The sequence below is a fragment of the Euleptes europaea genome, chromosome 8, assembly GCF_029931775.1.
Source record: "Euleptes europaea isolate rEulEur1 chromosome 8, rEulEur1.hap1, whole genome shotgun sequence".
Taxonomy (NCBI): domain Eukaryota; kingdom Metazoa; phylum Chordata; class Lepidosauria; order Squamata; family Sphaerodactylidae; genus Euleptes; species Euleptes europaea.
The window spans coordinates 89,909,132-89,925,086 of NC_079319.1; positions in this window are offsets into that span (position 1 = coordinate 89,909,132).

Below are 15,955 nucleotides of genomic sequence, written 5' to 3' on the forward strand. Positions count from 1 at the left end.
ACTGTGCAGACATAAAAAGCAGACTGTGTGTCCAGTATTGATTATTTAAGCTAGGATAGCTGAATGTTCAGTTATCAAGAGAAGGCAAAGTGTGAATAGTTCTGTGCCTGGTACAAGTCAATTAATAACCCAACTGTGATCCAAGGGGATATGTAGCTTTTCTCCCTTACATGAGGAGATCTAGGTCTCAGATTGTGCATGTACAAGCCCCAGAGGAGCAACTAATTTGTTTCTTACCAAAGCCCTGGCCCTGTGGCCCAAGCATCTGTCATGCAGGTGCAAAGTTGCTTGGGACAGGGCTCAAGATAAATTTCAAAGTGATGCCTTAGGGGGAGAAGCTGTGGCTCAGTGGTAGAGCATTTGCTTGGCATGCAGAAGGTCCCAGGTTCAATCCCCGGCATCTAGGCAAGTAGGTGATGTGAAAGACCTCTACCTGAGACCCTGGAGAGCCGTTGCCAGTCTGAATAGACAATACTGACTTTGATGGACCAAGGATCTGATTCAGTATAAGGCAGCTTCATGTGTTCATGTTTAAGTGGTTAAGTGTGGTGGACTCTAATCGGGAGATCTGGGTTGGTTTCCCAGCTCCTCCACATGAAGCCAGCTGGGTGACCTTGCATTAGTCACAGTTCTGTTAGAGCTCTCTCAGCCTTACCTACCTCACAAGGTGTTTGTTGTGGGGAGAAGAAGGGAAGGAGATTGTAAGCCAGTTTGATTCTTCTTAAAAGGTAGAGAAAATCGGCATATAAAAACCAACTCTTCTTCTTCTAATGCAGCCAGGTTCTCCTGGTGCTTGTATTCATGTTGAAATTCTCAGCATGGAAGTCACCATTGACATTCAGTAGTAGAAGAAGAAGAGTTGGTTTTTATACCCCAACTTTCTCTGCCTTTAAGGAGTCTCAAAGCAGCTTACAATCACCTTCCCTTCCCCACCCCACAACAGACACCTTGTGAGATAGGTGGGGCTGAGAGAGGCTGAGAGAACTGTGACTAGCCCAAAGTCATCCAGCAGGCTTCATGTGGAGGAGTGGGGAATCAAACCTGTTTCTCCAGATTAGAGTCCTCTGCTCTTAACCACGACACCACTCTGTCTCTCCTTTTCCTTATGTCTCATTAGTCACTCATTCGATTGAAGCTGAACCTCCAGCATCACAAGAAGCCTTTTCCATAGATGTCCTCGCTCAGGCAATTGCTTCCTCCATGCAGCTGTACCCTGGAGCACCTCTGGAGCATTTCCAAATGTCTGAACTGGCCATAAGATTCAAAGCACTGATATAGGGGTATAACTGCTCTCCAGCACCGGTATCTCTCTCCTGTTATAAGCATACAAGTATTAGCATGTTCAGCATGAAGTGGCTTTCTCCTCACTTCACCCTTTTGCCTGTAAGGAGAGCAGAAACTCTCAAAAGAATATGCTTTTTTTACATACTGGCAACATAATAAGCCATTTTTGCTTCGATGGTTGAAGGCATGCTCAGTGGTTTGAATTACAGCTGCAACTATAGCTACAAATAAATTAGAAAGCATTCACTGATTCAAAAGAGGCAGATTTTTAAACAGAGCAAACTAGATTTTAAAACAGAGTTAACACCCATCTGATTCATGCAAGGAGATGATTGCTATTATGTTTAGATGCATATAGCATTTTAAATGTACAAATCGATTTACAGTCACTCATTAGATGGAAGCTGGATTTCCAGCATCACAACATAACATAGTCTGTACAAAAGCATCACTCTGGTGAGGGGAAGGTCACTCATTTTTCACTTGATGATCAGGTCCTGTTCACAGACAACTCAGGGTTTGGGTTTTGGGCTGCAGCTGTTATTCAGCATTGGAGCACATGCTTCACATGCAGCTGAAGGTTCCAGATTTAGTTGCTCGTATCTCCAGGTAAAACATATCAGGTTATCTTCCCTAAGTGGGTTGTTGCAAGCATGCAGGTGGAAGTGCCCTCATCCTCTTTCAATGCTCTTCCCATTTGCCTCATTAATGTGCCAGGAATCTTTAGACATTGGAGTTTGTTTGTTTTTAAGTCAGTTTGAGATTTTGCAGTTGAGACTTACTACTTAGTGTCTCCGTGTGCCTTTGGTGTCTGTATATTAACCCAGCTAATCTTGCAATCACTTCTCAAATAGATATTAGTTCAGTTCTGGTAAGATGAAGAGCCCCATGGCCCAGAGCGGTAAGCTGCAGTACTGCAGCTTGCTCTGCTCACAACCTGAGTTCAGTCCCAACAGAAGTCGGTTTCAGGTAGCCAGCTCAAGGTTGACTCAACTTTCCATTTTTCCAAGGTAAGTAAAATTAGTACCCAGCTTGCTGGGAGTAAAGTGTAGACAACTGGGGAAGGCAATGGCAAACCACCCTGTAAACATAGTCTTCCTAGTAAACATCAGGATGTGACATCACCCCATGGATCAGGAATGACCCGGTGCTTGCACAGGGGACTACCTTTACCACTACCTTTATCTTTACTGGTAAGACAATACAACCTAGACAATTACTAATTTAAAGGACACATCTGACTATGCAGGCACGAAGAGGAATTGAACTGCAAGAGATTCCATGCATTACACAAGTTGGTCAATCCAATTGCCTGAATGACCATGACCCCAGTGGATACTGCCTGCTCTCTAATTATTTGTTTCTTTCAGGGGGGGGGGGAACAAGAAGGGAGGGATTCAAAATCCAGCAAGTAATAAACAAAAAACAAAAAGGGGGTATACATAAAGTAGAAACAAAAACATAACAGTGGTGGCAGGTCTACACTTAAGTTTCTATAGCTTTCTATAAAATGTGCCTCTTGTCTAATTAATACCATGATTTACTTCTTGAGTTACTTGGTCCAGAATTGTTAGAGATGCTGGCTCTGGCCTTCTCAGGCTCCATCCCCAAATCTCCAGGAGTTTCCCAACCTGGATCTGGCAACCCTACCGCCCCATTCCCCGCTGGTGGCCAGGGGGGACCTGGCAACTCTAGTTTGCCCAGGCATAAAGGAGCTTAAAGGTGAGAACCAGGTGATTTGTCATACAACTTTCTTGCTCCATGGCTGCCGCTAGACAGGTTGTCACCTTGTGACCACCTGGGACTTTTGACAAAACATCTAATTTTAGTGATGCAATAGATCCTGTTCCATAATATATTCTCCCTGTTAATATCATCCATCTAGTTTTCTGGATGTTTTGTCTGGTTGGGGACATGAATTTCTAATTTTAATAGATAAACAACTCATGGAAATGAGGGGGTGATTCAATCATGTAGGTATTCAGCATTTTTATTAAAGTGCCAAGTACAATGAACTGTGGCTCTGCTGTCTTTGATCTGTCTCAGAAGGAAGAAAAAAAAACGGCCATCATGATTTCTGTTTTATCTGTCCACATCTCAAGGAAAATGACACTGTCTAATAAAAGGCTGCAACTTCATCTAGCAGAATAATATGCTTCTGCTGCGTTTGATTAACATGACAAAGTTTAAATCATAATTTGCATGTTTGCTTTTGTGTCTCATTTTTGCAGGATCGTCATGTTTGCCTCACAATTTCTGAGTGGGAAGTACCGTAATGGAATTTGACCCCATTTTCGGTTGCCAAGTCTCTGAAGAAATTTTCAGATGAGATCCCTTCCAAAAAGTATTCCAGCTTGGTTCAGATCTTAGCCTTGCGGTGTGTGTGAGTTACTGGTCAATAGGTGTGTGCATATCGATAAACCCGAACTGAAAATAAACCCGAAATTAGCCATTTTGGTGAATTTCCAGTTCAGGTTTACCAAATACACAAACCTGGGGAGAAAGCTAAAGCTGAATAGGCAATTCTGGAAAAAGCTGAATAATTATTGGGCTTTTTTCGGGTCCTGGGGGGGTCATTTATGGAGGTAGAGCCCCCAAATTTACAGCAATGATTGTCAATGGAGGAGGGGGTGACCCCTCCCAAACCCCATAAAATCAGATCCCCTAACCCAATCTTCACCAAACTTTAGGGATTGTGCAAGAACAGTCCCTTCAAGCTACGCTGTGAATTTGGGGGCTCTACCTCCAAAAATGACCCCCCCCCAGGGCCACATTTTTTGGGAAACCTGGAAATAAGCCTAATGCCAATATTTACTGGTATGGGTATTTGGCTTATATCAGGTTTCCCGAAAAACACTGGGCCCAATAAACCTGAACCTGAAATTTAACTTTTCCCCCCCTTTTTTTCTTTTTTGCATAGCCTTACTGGTGAATGGCTCAGAAATACATGCTACTGTTTCCATAATTCCTTCCTATACCAGGAGATGGATGGCATGGTTTCCTCCAAGACAATACCCTCCTTGAGATCCAAATGACATTTGCATGAGAAGGAACTACATCCACCACTACACCCACACAATCCAACAGTGCAACTCTGAACTTTTTCACATTCTCATTTTCCTTGCCTGTAAGTTCCTGTTTCTTCAGGGGCGGGGTGGGGGGAGGTCAGTTCCAGATGTGTTTTGCTCCCTCTAGCTGTAGATTCACTATCACACAGATTTATGTCTGGCATATCTCGGCAAAGAAACAGGAATTTACAAGTGAGGAGAATGAGAATGTGGAAAAGCGCATTAACACGAGGACTTTTGGGCAAGAATGTCACTTTTTTAAAAAAAAAAAAATTTCTTGAGCACTAAGCTTTTAAGGGTGTGAGACCTTAGGCCAGGGGTGTAGAACTCAAGAGGGCCAGATATGACATAAATGTCACTTGGTCAGGCTGGTCTATGTGTACGATAAAATTTAATGCCAGGTACCGGTGATACAAACTTTATAGAAAACACAGGCAAAGCCAATTAATGCCATTACTTTATTTTTTACTTAAAATACAAACATGCTTAAAGCAATAACACAATTACAGTATTTTCTTTGATTTAACAGTCTTTGATCATTGCCACCTTAGGACGGGGCTGGGGGTGGCTGTCTTGGCTGTCGAGCCCCCAGTGGGCTCCCCAGCACAGATCAGGACTGAGGGAGAGAAGAGGGAAGAGGAGGAGAAGGAGAAGAAGAGTTGGTTTTATATGTCGACTTTCTCTACCACTTAAGGAAGAATGAAGCCTTCCCTTCCCCTCCCCACAACAGACACCCTGTGAGATTGGTGGAGATGAGAGAGCTCTAGGAGAGCTGTGACTAGCCCAAGGTCACCCAGCAGGCTTCATGTATAGGAGTGGGGAAACCAACACAGTTCACCAGATTAGCCTCTGCCACTCATGTGGAGGAGTGGGGAATAAAACCCGGTTCTCCAGATTAGAGTCCACCGCTCCAAACCACCTCTCTTAACCACTACACCATGCTGGCTGCCTCGCTGGCCGATAAGAGCCCACAAGGGGCCAGATCCACACACCCCGGGCCTTATGTTAGACACCCATGCCTTAGGCTATTTTCAACTTGACTTTACCCAAACTGGTCTTTTCCATGGATGCTCCAACTCGCACATTACCTTAGATACAATTAGAAATCAGAAAATGCGTGCTACTCCTCCACACAAGGACAATTGCAGTCTGATATGAGTAGAAACGGACAAAGGCATATTATTCCATTTCTTCAATCATTGGTTCCTTTGTCAATATTTCCACTTCTTCTTTGCTTTAGAATATATTTTGTTTGAAGTGCTCGCATGGTATGGTATGTTTCAATTATGTCATTTCACGCATTTAAATTGTCAGCCCGAGAAGTTTTCTTTAGTTCAGAGTGTCCAGAGAGCTTTTCCATCTGCATAAAATGCAAACTGAATATTATTTTTATCCTAAGTCCTGAATGCTGAAAACACAACTCTAATCAGGGTAAGCAAATCTCTTCCAATATTTAAGGGTCTGATTAGACAATATGGTCAATTAAATTTTGGTCATTTGGTCATTTTCTGTCATTAAATTTTGGTACTCCCTCTTTGAGCCATCAACAGCTCCTGATATGTTTCAATTGTTAATCTCAGATATCTCTGTTTCCACCTGGACTAATAGGTTAGACAAAAGATTTTCCCTTCCAATAGAGCGACTGAAAGCTGCAAGGAATAGCACTCGGAAAGGAAGCTGCAAACAATAATGAAATAAGATCTAAAATGAGGATTGGTCCTTTAAAGATACAAATCGTAAATGTTCACCTCGCTTCTTCCAGATACCCTTCAACAAAATTTTCTCCTTGCCAGACTATTTCCGCTGGTTAGAAATGCGTAAGTTCAGATGAGCTTTCTTATGGGCGAGATGTAATGCCCTACACTCAGCTGAGACACAAGGACGATACAATAAAATTACAGCAGAAGAATGAAAATGCCCATTTTGTCCAGATCAAATAGACTCCCTAGCCCATATTGTTTCAGCATGTCCACAAAATAATATTGAACAAAATAAATATATCTCTCCCTGGATAAAACGGCTAAAGACACTTTCTGAGAAGCGGATACTGCGTTATCTGCTGTCAAGTAGATCGGTCAACTGCGTGAGAGATGTGGCAACTTTTCTCTTCATAGTGTCAAGGAAAAATTAAATTTCATTTGCCCTTTTTAAAGTGTGAAGTGGTTGATGGATAGCCAGTGGCTTTTCAATCTAGGGAAAGGAATAAATATGGTAAAAGTAAGGGAGTTGGGAGAAACCCCAACCCAGCTCACATTTAATGTGTGACCTGGGGCTTACTTTAAAAATAGTGGGGGGAGGCACATTGTCTCACAAGCATGGTGCAGCAGCAGTAGGGGTTGCATCATTCCCTCCCTTTCACTCTGAGCACTTTTGCTAGCAGAAAAAAATCCATGGAGAGTGGTACATTTGTCTCGCTGCCAGTTCCATTTGTCTCCTGGGCAGACTCATCATCTAATCAGACCCCAACACTCCACAAAAAATCCCAGGAACACCATGGAGCCTCTGGAAAAAAAACCCTATGCTTTCCAGGACTCTGTCTAACCAGGGTCCAGGAGCTTCTCCATCTAAAAATTTTAAAGCATCAGGGTTTTTCTCTTCCCTTTTTTCTCCCTTTATTTACCTTAGCTTTTATACTGATGCGGAGGGAAAGCATTTCTTCCAGAAGCCTCAGTGTTAAATGTATTTACATATATTTTGCTTTTGGTGCATAACTGAAATGAAAAAGACACCTTTGTTGTCCTGGCATTAATAATTAGGCTGTCTAGATAAGTGTATGAATCAATCCTGATAGCAGCTTGCTGAAGGTCAATTCATTCGGTAGGTTATGGAGCCTTGTCTGCTGGGTTCTGAGCCCATATAGATTTGGAGTTATTTTGCTGCTTTAAGGAAATGCTTGCTTTTTGTGTGTGTGTGTGTGTGACATCAAGTCATAGCTGACTTATGGCAACCCCTTGGGGAATTCAAGGCAAGAGATGTTTGGAGGCGGTTTGCCATTGCCTGCCTCCTAATGAGCTGAGAGAGTTCTGAGAGAACTGTGACGGACCCAAGGTCACCTAGCAGACTTCCCATGAAGGAATGGGGAATTGAACTGGGTTCTTCAGATCAGAGTCTGCTGCTCTTAACCACTACAACCACACTGGCTCTAGTGCACATGAATTGTGTGCTTCTCTTCACATGCTTGCTGAGAGAAGCAGCATGTTGGCAAGGTCATTCTGTGGTGGGAAAAGTACCTTTCTAGCCCAGCCAGGTTCAGAGGCCCTTCTCCTCACAGAATCTTCTGTCTTCTCTTCCTTCCACACACCTGGCATAGCTCAGCCACCCCATACCCAACATTTGGTCTTCCAGTTCTCTTCCAATGTGATGATGAAGAAGAAGAATTGGTTTTTATATGCCAACTTTCTCTACCTTTTAAGGAGAATCAAACCTGCTTACAATCTCCTTCCCTTCCTCTCCCCACAACAGACACCTTGTGAGTTAGGTGGGGCTGAGAGAGTTCAGAGAACTGTGTGTTGCCAAACGGGTTGCCAATCTCCCGGACTGGTCATGGCAACCCCAGCAGACACATGCACACTCTGTTCCAGCCGCGCGCCGAGCCCCAAACGCAATGGGAACGGCTTCCGCGACAGCAAGGGAAACTGACCAGAAGGAGCCACGGGTGGAGAAGCCTCTTGGAGAGAACCAGAGGGAATCCATTTTCCTGTGTTCCCCAATCCAGTGGAAGCCATCTTGCAAGGAGCTGCCAAGCACGTAGTCAACACAAGCACTCCCCCCCTCCCAGCCTCATTAGCATGATTAAGTGCCCATCGGAAGATGTTGAGATACCGGCGAAAGATCGTTCCTCTGGCTATGTGAAGTGACGCACCCTGGAGACAGCCATGTGCGCCTTTGTGATAGAACGTTAATCCCATCTGCACGAAGCTCCCGGTCCTCCCGGAATCGCGCAAATCAATGGAAATAGGATAGTTCACTCAATTGTCCAATTGCCTCACCCCGGCAGCCGACCATTAGGGTCTTTGTCACCTTTTGTCACCTGGGAACCACGAAGGGGTAATCCAATCACCCCTCCCCCAGAGAACAGTATATCTGGGGTCCCCACAGTCCATACCTTACCTTAGGTCTTTCCCTGGCTTACTTGCCGCCACTCTGTAGGTTTGGGTTTTGCGCGGCCTGACCATGCACCCACCCGCCTCGCTGGTCGAATCCCTGGGACCCCCTCTTCCTCGCCCCTCTTTCCCAGTATTTTAGCCTACGGAACTCAGGACAATTCTGCTCCAGGACAGGTGCAGTATAACCCATCATCGTGGGCCTGCCACATTGGCAAACGTCTCTCTACTCCTCTCTTTGATTCCTAGACTCTGTATGTTGGTGCATGTATGATATTTTGAGTGCTTGTGCACACATTTTAATAAGTAAAACTCTTGAAGCTAAATCCATTGCCTCGGCTTTATTCTTTGAATTACCGTTTGGACTCCCGTAGACATAGGTTTAGATCCTGTGGGTTATGCCCAGTGCCGGTTATTGACTTGATAATTTCCCCATAAATATTCATAACTGAGCAATTTGGCTAACATGTGACTAGCCCAAGGTCACCCATCTGGCTTCATGAGTAGAAGTGGGGAATCAAACCCGGTTCACCAGATTAGAGTCCACTGCTCATGTGGAGCAGTGGGGAATCAAACCTGGCTTTCCAGATTAGAGTACACCACTCTTAACTACTACACCACGCTGGCACATAGCTTACACTCCCTAACAAAGCTGTCTTTCACAGTTAGGTGGAGCTCCATATAACAAGCAAAGAACACTGCATGACTGAGGGGCATGGCTGAGCCAGAGAGGGGAAGAGTGAGAAGGCAAGCAAGAGGATTTGGATGTAGGAGTGTTAGTGGTTTGTAAACTTGCTGTGCCAGTTTGCTCCTCAGTACAGTACAGGTGCTGCTGCTTGGCTAATATTTCCTGTCCTCAGCAATCTTGGTCCGCTGCTTGAGAACCTGGTCTTCATCCTGTCAAGGTCAGAACTCTGGGTCTTTCTCTTTCTCTCATGTTACTCTGATGTAACATGGTCATGATATGACGTGGCAATGTCATATAATCATAAGGGTTGGAAGGGGCCATAGAAGCCACCTAGTCCAACCCCCTGCTCCATGTAGAATCAGCCTAAAGCATCCCTGACAAATGTTCGTCCAGCCTCTGCTTGAAGACTGCCAGTGAGTGGGAGTTCACCGCCAGATTAGAGTCCACTGCTCCAAACCACCGCTCTTAATCACTACACCATGCTGGCTCTCAATGACCAATTCACTCGATCGTGTTGGCACAGCAGGGGCATAACCATGCCTCCTTAGATCAGCATTGGAATATTCCACTAAGCAGGGCTGCTGGTAAGGCATTAAACCAAGCTCTGGAGAAGCTAATAAATGTTTTAAGTAAATAGCCAAACTAATGCAAATAAAGGCTTCATATTCATTCGTAAATACCCAAATTGCTCTATCCTCCTCACTTCATGATGACTTCACCAAATTCATTTGACTTAAGTTTTATACGCTGAGAAACGGCCCTCCCACTGCTTCTTCTAGAAGAGGTCAGAAACAAAGATTGCTTAAGCTTCCATGCCTGACTGTTGCCTAAAGCTATCAATTAGACCTGAATGTCCACTCAGTGACATCCAAAGCCTAACCATCATACACTATCTGATCTCCCCTCTTATCTTCCAGTCTTTTTTGCATGTTTGCCTGAAACGTGCTAGTGTTTTTGTCTTCCTTCAGTATATTAAATACAAAATATACAGCCAAAGATCAGAAGCAGACCATAAGATGTCTGCTGACACCTGCGGGATATTTGATTACATAAATGCTGACAACAGGACTGAGTCTCTGATGTGAAAATTACCTCAAGGGTCATCTCATCTGACTTCCTGCACACTACGCTGAAGCTATCAGTGCCTGTGTATTAACCCATCTTCTGCTTAAAATGTCTCCAGTTCAATTTTCTGAGTCCATCTGTTAAAGAACGGGAGAACAGATTTGCCAAGGAGAAAAAAAAAGGTGAATGAGAAATGTAAAAGACAGCAGGCAAATATTGAATTTCAGATTTGTATTCTTGGCACGTGCAGGGTCTGAAATGTTGAACATTCAATTATTTTTAAAAATTGTGCAAAAGCTTGCGATGGTTGCGGACTATATCTATGTGCACTTTATATAGAGGCCTTATGGTCTAAAGAGGTAATTCAACAGTCAGTGGGACTTCTGACATTTTAAACATTTTACACAGAGCTCCGACAACTGTTACATCACAATCTGCCGCTCATCTTCTAATGTGATTTATGCCATCAGATGCCAGAAGGGTTGCAGGGCTCCAGGTTGGGAAATATCTGGAAATTTTGGGAGTGGAGTCTGAGGAGGGTGGGTTTGGAGAGGGGAGGGACTTCAATGCCATAGAGTACAATTGCCAAAACAGCCATTTTCTTCAGGGGAACTGATTTCTATCGCCTGGAGATCAATTGTAATAGTGGGAGATCTCCAGACACCACCTAGATGTTGGCAACCCTATTTGTTAACCATCATATCTGATTAACTAGCAATCACAATACCCCATGGATGCCAGTATTAAAGGGAAAAAAACATTTACTGTATCCATTTGTATAGTTGTAGGAACTCTGATCTCTATAAAATTTGTACCATGCAACATTGGCAGTGTTTGATGAGTGATGGTGACAGAGAAGGTACCCTACATGCCAGCAAAGCCCTTCCACCCTCTACATTGGACAAACAGGCCAGTCCCTGTAACAAAGATTGAATGGACATAAGTCTGACATCAGAAACCACAACATTCAGAAACCAGTGGGGAAACATTATAACCTTCCAGGACATTCAGTTGCTGATTTAAGAGTAGCAGTTCTCTTACAAAGGGATTGCAAAGGGGGATTAGAAAGAGAGACTGCTGAATTGCAACAAATAATGACGTTCAAGGCTATGCATTCTCCTGGATTAAATAGAAACCTGGAATTCATATCTCATTACCAATGCTGATTTCTCCATGCCTACCACCCCTCTGCATATCACATCTAGTCCAATCACGCCTACTGGTGTAATTTACCTGCTATTGACATTTACATGCAATTGCCATTGGGGGTTTGAATTCACTTTTCTCTACTTAAGGATAGATGGACTCACATTCTAGCTGTATCTGAAGAAGTGAGCTGTGACTCACAAAAGCTCATATCCTGCCAGAAATGTTGATAGTCTTTAAAGTGCTACTGGACTCTTGCTGTTTTCTACTGCTTATTTCTTAATTTATTGAAAGTATTAATCTTTCTCCTTTCCCTTAAAAGGACTCAGGGTGGGTTTGAAGAGACTATCAAGCAGCATCCTTTAAATTATAACCTGGATTTTATATGTTATATTGTTTTTAATTATTGTTGTTAGCTGCCCTGAGGCCTGCTTGTGTGGGAAGATAAGTTTAGATAGATAGATAGATAGATAGATAGATAGATAGATAGATAGATAGATAGATAGATAGAGAGAGAGAGAGAGAGAGAGAGAGAGAGAGAGAGAGAGAGAGAGAGATAGAGAGATAGAGAGATAGATAGAGAGACAGAGACAGAGACAGACAGACAAAGGGGGAAAACACATAATTATTATAATGGACAAAAGTTTCCTCTATACTTTTGTCCTCTTTGAGAGTCATCTGAATTGGGTTGTTCAGTGGACTGTTTGAGGGGAAAGAGAAATTCTAGAGTTGCCAGGTCACTCTTTGCCATTGGTGGGAGGTTTGTGGGGAGCCTGAGGAGGGTGAGGTTTGGGGAGGGGAGGGACTTAAATGCCATTGAGTCCAATTACCAAAGCAGCCATTTTCTTCAGGTGAACTGATCTCTGTCACCTGGAGATCAGTTGTAATACCAGGAGATCTCCAGCTAGTACCTGGAGGTTGGCAACCCTAAGAATCACTTTCCCATCTTTACAGAATCATAGAATTGGGAGAGGCCATACAGGCCATCTAGTCCAACCCCCTGCTCAACACAGGATCAGTCTAAAGCAGGGGTGTCAAACATAAAGAGTATGGGCCAGGTCTGGCCCCTTGAGAGCTCTTATCTGGCCCATGAGCTAGCCAAGGCAGCCACCCTCCCCTGTTCTTGATCTAGGCTGGCGAGGCATGGTCTGTCCTGACCAAGTGACATTTATGTCATATCCGGCCCTTGTAACAAATGAGTTCACCACCCCTGGGCCTAAAGCATCCCCAACAAATGTTTGTCCAGCCTCTGCTTGAAGACTGCCAATGAGGTGGAGTTCACCACTTCCCTAGGCAGCTGATTCCACTGCTAAACTAATCTTATTGTAAACATAATTTATATCCATTGTTACGAGTCCTATCCCCTGTTGCCAACAGGAACAGCTCTCTACCCACCTCTAAGTGACAGCCTTTTAAATACTTAAAGAGAGCAATCATGCCCCCCCCCCAACCTCCTCTTCTCCGGACTGAACATTCCCAAGTCCCTTAGCCTTTCCTCCTAGGGCTCGGTCTCCAGGCCCCTGATCATCCTTGTCTCTCTCCTCTGCACCCGCTCCATTCTGTCCACATCCTTTTTTGAACTGAGGCCTCTAGATCTTGTGGGTATTTTTCTTTTCTTTGATCAACAGGGCTTGTCCCATTATTCCAGATGACCTTGGGCCATCTCTTATGGTATGCTTATAGCACCTTTTAATCTGGCTGAATATCAATTCAGTTCATAAATTGATAACATCCACAATGTTATGATCTAGAGACCAAGGCCTTTGTATGATGGGTACATTTAGGAGGCCTGTATCTAGGGTTGCCAGGTCCCTCTTCACCACCAGTGGGAGGTTTTTGGGGTGGAGCCTGATGAGGGGAGGGTTTTGGGAGGGGAGGGACTTCAATGCCATAGAGTCCAATTGCCAAAGCAGCCATTTTTCCCCTGGTGAATTGGTCAGCTGGAGATAGGGTTGCTAATTGCCCGGTGCTGGCGGGTAAACTATAGCCCATCCACCGGGCTGCCCGCCGGCCAGCTGAGGACTGGCAGGCACTGTGGGTACGCGTGCTGGTACTGTGGGCACACGCGTGCAGACGCAGCGCACACATCACTTTCAGTTTAACCCGAAAGTGACGCAGACGCTGTAGCACCCTCGGCTAAAACTCTATGGAAACCATAGAGTTTTGGCAGGGATCGCTAGAGCATCCCTGTCACTTCTGGGTTAAACCGAAAGTGATACGTGCGCTTCGCGTGCTAACGCCACAACCCTGTGAAGCTCCCGCCAGTGGAGCTGCGGAGCCTGGTAAGCCTAGCTGGAGATCAGTTGGAATAGTAGGAGATCTCCAGCTAGTACCTGGAGGTTAGCAACCCTACCTGTATCTACTTGGGATACAGGTAGGGTTTGCCCCTTGTCTAACTATCTTATTGAGTGCTGTCCATTCCTTTGGTTCTATAAAACATTAGAGTGAAAGCTGTTCCTATCTGCATAGCCATGCTCTATTTTTCCCCTTTGTTTTTCTAGAGCAGCGGTTCTTAACCTTTTTTGGAGGGGTCATGGGCCCCTTTGAGAATCTGATGATTGCTATGGACACCCTCCCAAGAAAAACATCATAACATGGTGACGATAGAGTTGCCAGCCTCCAGGTGGTGGCTGGAGATCTCCCGCTATTACAACTGATCTCCAGGCAACAGAGATCAGGCAACAGTTCCCCTGGAGAAAATGGCCTCTTTGGAAAGTGGAATCTGTGGAATTGAACTCCCTCTCCTCTCCAAACTCTGCCCATCTCAGGCTCCACTCCTAAAATCTCGAGGTATTTCCCAACCCGGAGCTGGCAACCCTAGGCAACGACAATGATTATACATTACCTGAAAATGTACAGTAGCATCCCATGCCACCCTGCACTTATTGGGAGTGAAACAATACTTTAATAACATCATTTGCCATAAGAAGATTTTATTTTTTTACAAAGACAATTTTTGAAGTTACTGGAATAAAATCAAAGAAAAAAATTATTTTTGCGCCAAGTTCACTGACCTCCGGAAGATCATAAATGGACCCTCCCAGGGGTCCATGGACTACAGGTTAAGAACCCTGGCTCTGTAGTGTGATAGAACCTTGTTAATTGGCATATTTGTGTGATACAGATAGCTATAGATAGTGGTGCCATATGTGTTAAACAGTTTAGGCTCGGATTCTAGGGTTCCATCACTGGAACAACTGATTTGCAAGTCATTTCCAGCTCTTCAGCTCTATTATTCTAAAAGGTTATCTGCATTTCTCAACCCAGTATCTTTTTTAGACATGTATAATTATACGAGCCACCCCCTCTTTCTGTAGACTGTTAGAAGTAACGATAATGCTTGTCTTCAAAGGCTTTCAAAGCCATTCTCTTGGTCTTTCTTCACATTTTGTTTACTCCATGTCGAAAGCTATGCCACTGGCTCTCTTTTATCCCCTCTTCGAATTGCACTTTGCGGTATTGCGATTCACAAAGTCGCAGAGAGCTCAGTCCCCCGTTTCTCATCAAGTGAGATAAAATACCATACATGCCACCTCAAGACTAATATGTTCCACGAGTCTTTTATCTTTATGCAAAGAAAGGCAAGCAAAATAACCCGAGTGATATCACATTAAGAAAAAAATGACATTATCCCCAATATCTGAAAGTCAAACAATTACAGGAAAGGCAACGATGAAGAATTAGCAACTGGAATGAACCTTTGCTAATACTTTCTACTGGAAACACACCAGGAAGTAATGGCAAAAAAATAAAGTTAAGATTTCAGCCAGGGTTGACAGATGTACCCAAGCTCTGTCTGACTCTGGGCCACACTGAAGATTTGCCAGAACCCTGTAGGCTTTGGTTGATTGCAAAAAGAAGAGAGGAAAGCACAGATTGCAGCCATGTCCTTCCTTATGCAGAGCTGGGGCCAAGGGATATTGGCTGTCCCAATATGCAGCAAACCGAGGAAAGTTGGAACGCAGAACAGTCTCTGTTGGAATCGGTTCCATGGCCAGAATGCTGGGACTCAAAACTGAGCAAAGGCCAAAAGCTACATATCAGCAATCCATACTCATAATTGGCACAAGCTGTGCTTCCTTGCGTGACGCTGACTTGATTGGGAGGGGGAAAAATGAACGGGCTGCCTTGTTAGGATTTTAAGAAATCAGGAAGCCGCTGGAGAACAGCAAGAGTGAAACGTTGGCTTTCAATCTGTGTTCCAAGGGACTGGGGGAGTCCTTGGAAATGTATCAGGGGGTTCCTCCAACACCAATAATGCAGCCAGCTCAAAGCTGGCAACCGGTGGGTGACTTCCATTGGGGAATGACTAGCTGGCAATGTTGTGACATTACTTCTGGTGTGAGTTGGCTGTGACACCATCATGTAGGAGGTAACACTCTAGCATTCATCTGAAAGTACATAGGGTTTTGGGTGAATGCTGGTGTTGCCCAACATCACCGTGTCACCCACAATGCCATTTGCCCAGAATTTTCCCTCATCACCCAGCAGAGAAGTGCAGTGAGAGCCAGCGGAGGGAGGGAGGACTTCTACCAAAGCTGGAGACTCGGCCTCCTTAGACCAATGGCCCAGTATTGCCCAGTATTGCCAATTGCCCTGTA